Below are 7500 nucleotides of genomic sequence, written 5' to 3'. Positions count from 1 at the left end.
TTAAGCACTGGGGTCGATGTAATCGACTTAATACCTATGTCTGTCCATGTTTGTCACCTCTATGTTTAGCCCCTTGTGGGTAATAAAGAAATAGGTAAGAAGTGATGGCGGCGTGCTGGTAGAAACGTTAGCACGCCGGGCGAAATGCGTAGCGGTATTTCGTCTGCCGCAACGTTGTGAGTTCAAATTCCGCTGAGGTCGACTTTGCCTTTCATCCTTTCGGGGTCGATAAATTAAGTACCAGTTACGCACTGGGGTCGATGTAATCGACTTAATACCTATGTCTGTCCCCTCTTTGTTTAGCCCCTTGTGAGTAATAAAGAAATAGGTATTTCGTCTGCCGCTACGTTGTGAGTTCAAATTCCGCCGAGGTCGACTTTGCCTTTCATCCTTTCGGGGTCAATAAGTTAAGTACCAGTTACGCACTGGGGTCGATATAATCGACTTAATCCGTTTGTCTGTCCTTGTTTGTCCTTTCTGTGTTTAGCCCCTTGTGTGTAGTATTTCGTCTGTCGCTACGTTCTGAGTTCAAATTCCGCCGAGGTCGACTTTGCCTTTCATCCTTTCGGGGTCGATAAATTAAGTACCAGCTACGCACTGGGTCGATGTAACCGACTTAATCCGTTTGTCCCTCCTTGTTTGTCCTTTCTGTGTTTAACGCTTTGTGTGTAGTAAAGAAATAGAAATAGGTATTTCGTCTGTCGTTACGTTCTGAGTTCAAATTCCGTCGAGGTCGACTTTGCCTTTCATCCTTTCGGGGTCGATAAATAAAGGAACAGATTCGCACTGGGGTCGATGTAATCGACTTAATCCCTTTGTCTGTCCTTGTTTGCCCCTCCCCCCTATGTTTAGCCCCTTGTGGGCAGTAAATAAATATAGATATACATAGATAGTGGGTTCTATCCTGAAATAAATTTAAGATGCATAGCTCCATAATGATATTATTGATACGTGGCCAAGTGCATCAACCCAGTATGGCATTATCACCTGATCTAGTAGTTAGTGAGTTTCATTCATGGCCACATATTTGTGTGTTCAATTCATGGTGAAGACGACGCTTTGTGCCCTTGAGAATTTCATTTACCATTGCTCGAATCTCCACAACAGATTACTGGTACTCCAGAAGTCAGGCCATGGGTAATCTGTTTCATCGAATATGAGAGACGAGAGAGGTATCTATGTTTACGCACGATTGCGTAGACATATAAAACAATTAGCAAAAGCTTGATATGTGTCACGACTAGAAGTTCACATCCTTACGAAAATACCTACAAGATGCATTCGGTTAAAATTAGGAAACAGGTTCGTAGGTGGCGAATAGGGAAACTATTCAATGGAGAATACGAAAATAAAGCTATTCTGTGCAAAACGTACATTTTCTTTGGAAAGGCATATCACTCGGGAGCTATTTGGCCTAGAATGACGACGAGAGCCATGAGAAGCATCGTGGCAATCGTGCGACTTCGTTGAAAAAAACAACCAAATCATATATATATATATATATATATGTAAATTTAATTACCGGATATGTTAGCCTCAGACATCATGAAGGGATGGTTGCATCCAAGGAAATACTGGTTCAATTCGTAGTATTTGGGGTGTTGAAATTCCCTTGAAACAATAGGTATATATTAAGAATATTCATTTAAAAGTAGAAAGGAAAATGGAGATAAGGAAGTGAATAATTATTAATAATAAACAATTAATAACTTCCTTATCTCCATCCTCTCTTCTTTTAAATGGATATAAACTCCATATATATATATATATATATATATACATATACACACACACATATATATATGTATACACGCACACACACACATACACACATGCACGCACTGACAAACAAGCACACACACACACACGCCTAATCATTGTGTATCTTCTTCTCATATGTCATCATATTTGTAATGATGTATTCCGACCTGGCAGAAACGTTAGTACACCGGGCAAAATACTAAGTGGTATTTCGTCTGCCGTTACGTTGTGAGTTCAAATTCCGCCGAGGTCGATAAATTAAGTACCAGTTACGCACTGGGGTCATTATATAATCGACTTAATCCGTTTGTCTGTCCTTGTTGGTCCCCTCTGTGTTTAGTTCCTTGTGGGTAGTAAAGAAATATATATTTCGACTGTCTTTACATTCTGAGTTCAAATTCCGCCGAGGTCGACTTTACCTATCATCCTTTCGGTGTCAATAATTTAATTACCAGCCGGGTACCGTGGTCGATCTAATCGACTGGTCCCCTCCTCCCCGCAAAGAATTTTGGGCCTTGTGCCTAGAGTAGGAAAAAGAAAAGAAATAAAAAGAAAAAAAAAGAAAAGAATAAAAATGAAAAAAAAACAAACTATTTATTTCCCACGTCGATGCGGAAGCACCTAATCACTGGTGACACTCTAATTCTTCAACTTCTACAATTCCAATAACTTTCCCACTGCTTGATTTGCGTTTGTGCCTTCTACCCTGGATTACGAAATGTTCATCCTTGAGTCTGGCAGTATTTGCTTTTCAGTGAATGATCTACCCTTAATATCTCTATCTGTCTCTTTGTCTCTCTCTCTCCCTCTCTCTCTTTTAAACCACGTGGTCTCATTTAAACATCACTTAGGTCATACGGTTTTGCTACCTCTGGAGTAAAAGAAACTAACCGAGAGGAACATCACCTTGAGATATAATATCCAGATATTAACCGATTTTATTGTTTTGGAAAATCAATTCTGAAGTGGGAAATTATGAAATTGTTATTTAACGCTATTTGAATTTGTACGCTCTAAAAACTGACTCAGTCGGTTTATTATTTTTTTTTAAAGAAAACCAAATCAACAGGAGAACGCTTTTAAAAATGACTATTGTTTATGTTTTTTTCTAAGTAAATCCCGATCACACAGGCCTTTAATCAAAGTATTTCCTATTATGATCGCTTCGTTTTCTTCAGACGTTGTCTACCGTGGAGTATATTATTCAGTGTGCTCCTTTTAAAGAATAGTACGGTGTTGTTTGAAGTAGATTTGAACGATTTTCTAATAGGTCCAGCGGTCACGCAATGTGTTCTTCTACATAGACTGGTTATATAAAAATGCGATAGTATAGCGTTTTCTCGATTCCTTGACATAAAACAATTCTAAATTTACGATCTACACTGACGAAGCTTCAGTGAATTTCATTTGTTATTTTCTCTTGATGTAATTTTGTTTCTCCCTTGGTACTTCCTCTGTGAATGTAAACATCATAAATATTCCATAATAGATGTTAATTTAAGAAAGGACAGTCGAAAATGTTTAAATGTTTCAAAACAATGCACTCGGTTGAATAGTTTGAATCAACGACGAAATGATGTGTAAATTATTTTTCCTGTCTCAGATCTCTCTAATTTCTTTGAAATTCTAATTTTACATATTGATCTTAACCCTATGACGTCCTCTGTGGAAGAGAAAATAAATTTTACCAGGCTAAATTGTAGATTGATATGGTTGTTTCATCTTCATAAAATACGAAAATATTTTACGCTTTTATTTGAACAGGATATTGTTTTTTGCAAACAAGAGAAGCTATTTCTAAACAAACTGTGTCTTCTACTACAGCCTCGGGCCGACCAAAGCCTTGTGAATGGATTTGCTAGACGGAAACTAAAAGAAGCCCGTCGTATATATGTATATATGTATGTGTGTGTATATGTTTGTGCTTCTGTGTTTCTCCCCTCAGTATCGCTTGACAACCGATGGTGGTGGGTTTACGTTCCTGTAACTTAGTGGTTCTGCAAAAGCGATCGATAGAATAAGTACTAGGCTTACAAAGAATAAGTCCTGGGGTCGATTTGCTCGACTAAAGGCGGTGCTCCAGCATAGCTACAATAAAATGAAACAAGTAAAAGAGTAAAAAATTAAACGTAAAGTCTACTAGAAATAGCAACCAGACCTTGCTCTTTTTAAGACCGCCCATCATAAAAATGAAAGCATAAATTAGATAATGCAGTTCTAGATATATAAACAAATAAGATAGTCACAACAAGAAGAAAAACTGAAAAAAATGCCAATTTTGTGCTCTAATTCGAATCCCACGTGAAGTTTCATTTCTTCAGCACATCTAGAGTAGTTTATTAAGTCAGGTATTTGCTTTTCTCAACGGTGATTATATGACATGTCATGCAGCGTAAGAGACTACAGTTTAACAAATGTCAACAAGTTGAAGGAAATAATTTATTGATTTCATTCTTAGATTCCAATATTCGTAACGGAGTATACTTGAATCACTCAAACCCAATATCATTTTATTACTATTCAATAGACCTGTTGCACTTATTCACCACACAAACTAGAGTACTTCTATGAAACTTGGGTGTATGTAGCGTTTAATTTTCATTGCGTATTTCTTTTTATGCATACAAACTAGATTATTTTCCTGTATGTTATACATAAGTTAAAGAGTCTATATAATTTATTTGTGCATTTATTCTTATCATTTTTCATTGCAGTTAATATTAAGTAAATTATTTCTATTTTCGAACCGCACACACTCATTATCTCTGCTCTCATTATATTTGGACCATTTTATTTATTTCTGATATCTATCTATCAATCCTCTCTCTCTCTTTTCCTCTCTCTCTCTCTCTCATATATATATATATATTACATACATATAAAATTACCGGAAATATTTCTGCAGGAAGTAATTCTCTACAGTGAATTTTGCCGGTTAGAGAACATAGCTATTTAAATTTAAATTTAAAATAATAAGGGTGAAAAAGTGAATATTCATTTGATTAATATCAATTTAAAACCGGTGGTCTAGCATATTTAAAAATCTGAAGTTTCAGAAAAATTATATTACATACATATAAAAGGGATGACCTGTTAGTGGACATACATTATGCTAGAAGAAGATCTGCTATGGACTAACCACTAAAAGGATATTCTCAAGAAAATTTAGCAAAAACGACAGAACGTAAGCGAGCAAGACAAATGAAAATATACAAAATATAGATTAATCACAAACCCAGGTCGCGTTGTCATTCACGTAATCATCAGCAAACTCGTCAGTGTGATCGTCTTAGCAACTCAAATTTGCAGAACTATACGCGAGACGTCCGCATGAGATTGAACATATTTACAGTTCTACCAAATACAATTGGAGTTACATTTCAAAAGCCTTCGATCTGGCGCGCCAAATCACCAGAGATATTTCTGCAGAAAATAATTCGGTTAGAGACGTTAGCTGTTTGAATGTAAATTTAAAATAATAAGGGTGAAAAATTGAATATTAATTTGATTAATATCAATAATAATTTGATTAATATCAATAACGTTGTTAGCTGGATGGATTGTTAAGGGGTTAAGGCGGGGAGTTGGCAGAAGCGTTAGCGGTATTTCGTCTGCCGCTACGTTCTGAGTTCAAATTCCGCCGAGGTCGACTTTGCCTTTCATCCTTTCGGGGTTGATTAAATAAGTACCAGTTATGCACTGGAGTCGATATAATCGACTTTATCCGTTTGTCTATCCTTGTTTGTCCTCTCTGTGTTTAGCCCCTTGTAGATAGGAAAGAAATAGGTATTTCGTCTGTCTTTACGTTCTAAGTTCAAATTCCACCGAGATCGACTTTGCTTTTCATCCTTTCGGGGTCGATAAATTAAGTACCAGCTGCGTACTGGAGTCGATCTAATCGACTGGCTTCCTCCCCCAAAATGTCAGGCCTTGTGCTTAGAGTAAAAAATAATTGCTAAGGTGTCGATGAAAGTGCGCGACATTATTTCATAATCTATACATACTGAGTTCACATCCTGACGAGTTCAAATTTGCCTTTCATCTTTTCGCGATCGATGCAGTAAAGTACCGAATGTAATGGGGCTAATACAATCGAATTTCCCTTCCCCTTAATAGTTCTGGCCTTGTGCCAAAAACTGAAACATTTATAAGTATTGTTGTTGATGTCTTTCCTGTTTTCGGTATTTTTAATGACGGTATTGTTGTTGCAGTTGTGGTTGTCTTCGTTGACGTCACCATCGTCGATATTTCTACTGTTTTTGGTATTCTTGATAAAACTTGCTCTGGGAAGGCGTTTAAATAAAATGCCTGCTAGGAATTAGATGTTGTTGATATTTCAGTAATAATTTGATGTTTATTTCTGTGTCATGCCTAAATATCTGGAATATAAGAGGCGAGAACTTGTTTTTATGATTTACGTCTGTTTGGAGAACTGAGGTAGTTTGTTTTCTTGTTTGTATCTATTCAACATGGCTGCGAGACAGGGTAACAGCGCTCCGAGAGAAGCATTTTGAAAATGAATGCAACTTCACAGAAAGCAAACAATATAGAAAACGAAGCAGAATATTTTTTCTTTAACACTAAGTCACACATTTTTGAAAGAAAAAAACATCATGCCATTTCGTTGAACAATGGCACAAGTGTGAACAAAGCGGGCGATATTTCGTAATAGAACTACAGCCAAACGAAGTTATTGTAAATTGCTTTAATACCGATAGAAACATTTCTTCTCTCATGGATAGTCGCAAACAGGAAGAGTGGTGGGCGGTCTGATTCTTCGTTGGTGAAGGCTTTTAAAATGTGTGAGCCATTTGTTCCATGAACTGTTCTGTTTGTATCTATATATGTTCCTTTACACATAAATGGATTCTCACTCAATCACTATATATATCTATATATATATATATATATATATGCATGTGTACATTTGTATGTATTATGTATGTATGTGTGTATGGGTGAATGTATGCATATATACATCGATATACATATATGTGTATATATATATATATTTATATATATATATATATATATATATATATAGAGAGAGAGAGATAGATAGATAGATAGATAGATATACACATACATGTGGAGAGAAACAATTAGTTTTAAATCTTCGAGATAGATGTATGTAGAACCAGGGCTGGATACACATACATGTATATATAATAAATACATCCATATCTAGATATGTAGACATATGTATATATGTATGTATGTAACTATCTATCGATCTCGAATATATATACATACCTATATGTGTGTGTGTGTTTTTTTTTTATTTATGTATGTGTATATGTATGTATGTGCGAGTTTGTGTATGTATGTATGTATGCATACATATATTTATGTATACATGTAATTATGTATGACTATATGCGTGTGTGCGTGTGTATGTATTTATGTATGATTATCCCGGGATTGACATTAAACTGCATCCAATGGAGTCATCCATTAATTCTAATTACTCCGATATCTATTCTAATCCGGAGCGGTAGCACGATCTGCCGTTACTTATGATAAAGCTACGTTGAAGCCAGCTTTTCTGGAAGAAATGGACTCTCACATAAAATCTACTGTCTAAGCGGTCACTTGAATTTAAAATGGCGACATACCTATGGGCATGAGTTGTACAAGCTTTTTTCATTTAAATCCAGTAACGCACAGATGTATCTGTAACATTTAAAAAACTCCTTATTGTATTTTATGTGGAGGGACATGGCCTAGTGGTTAGAGCAG

Source organism: Octopus sinensis, linkage group LG5 (assembly GCF_006345805.1).
Source record: "Octopus sinensis linkage group LG5, ASM634580v1, whole genome shotgun sequence".
NCBI lineage: Eukaryota > Metazoa > Mollusca > Cephalopoda > Octopoda > Octopodidae > Octopus > Octopus sinensis.
Note: the sequence above shows the minus strand (reverse complement) of the source record.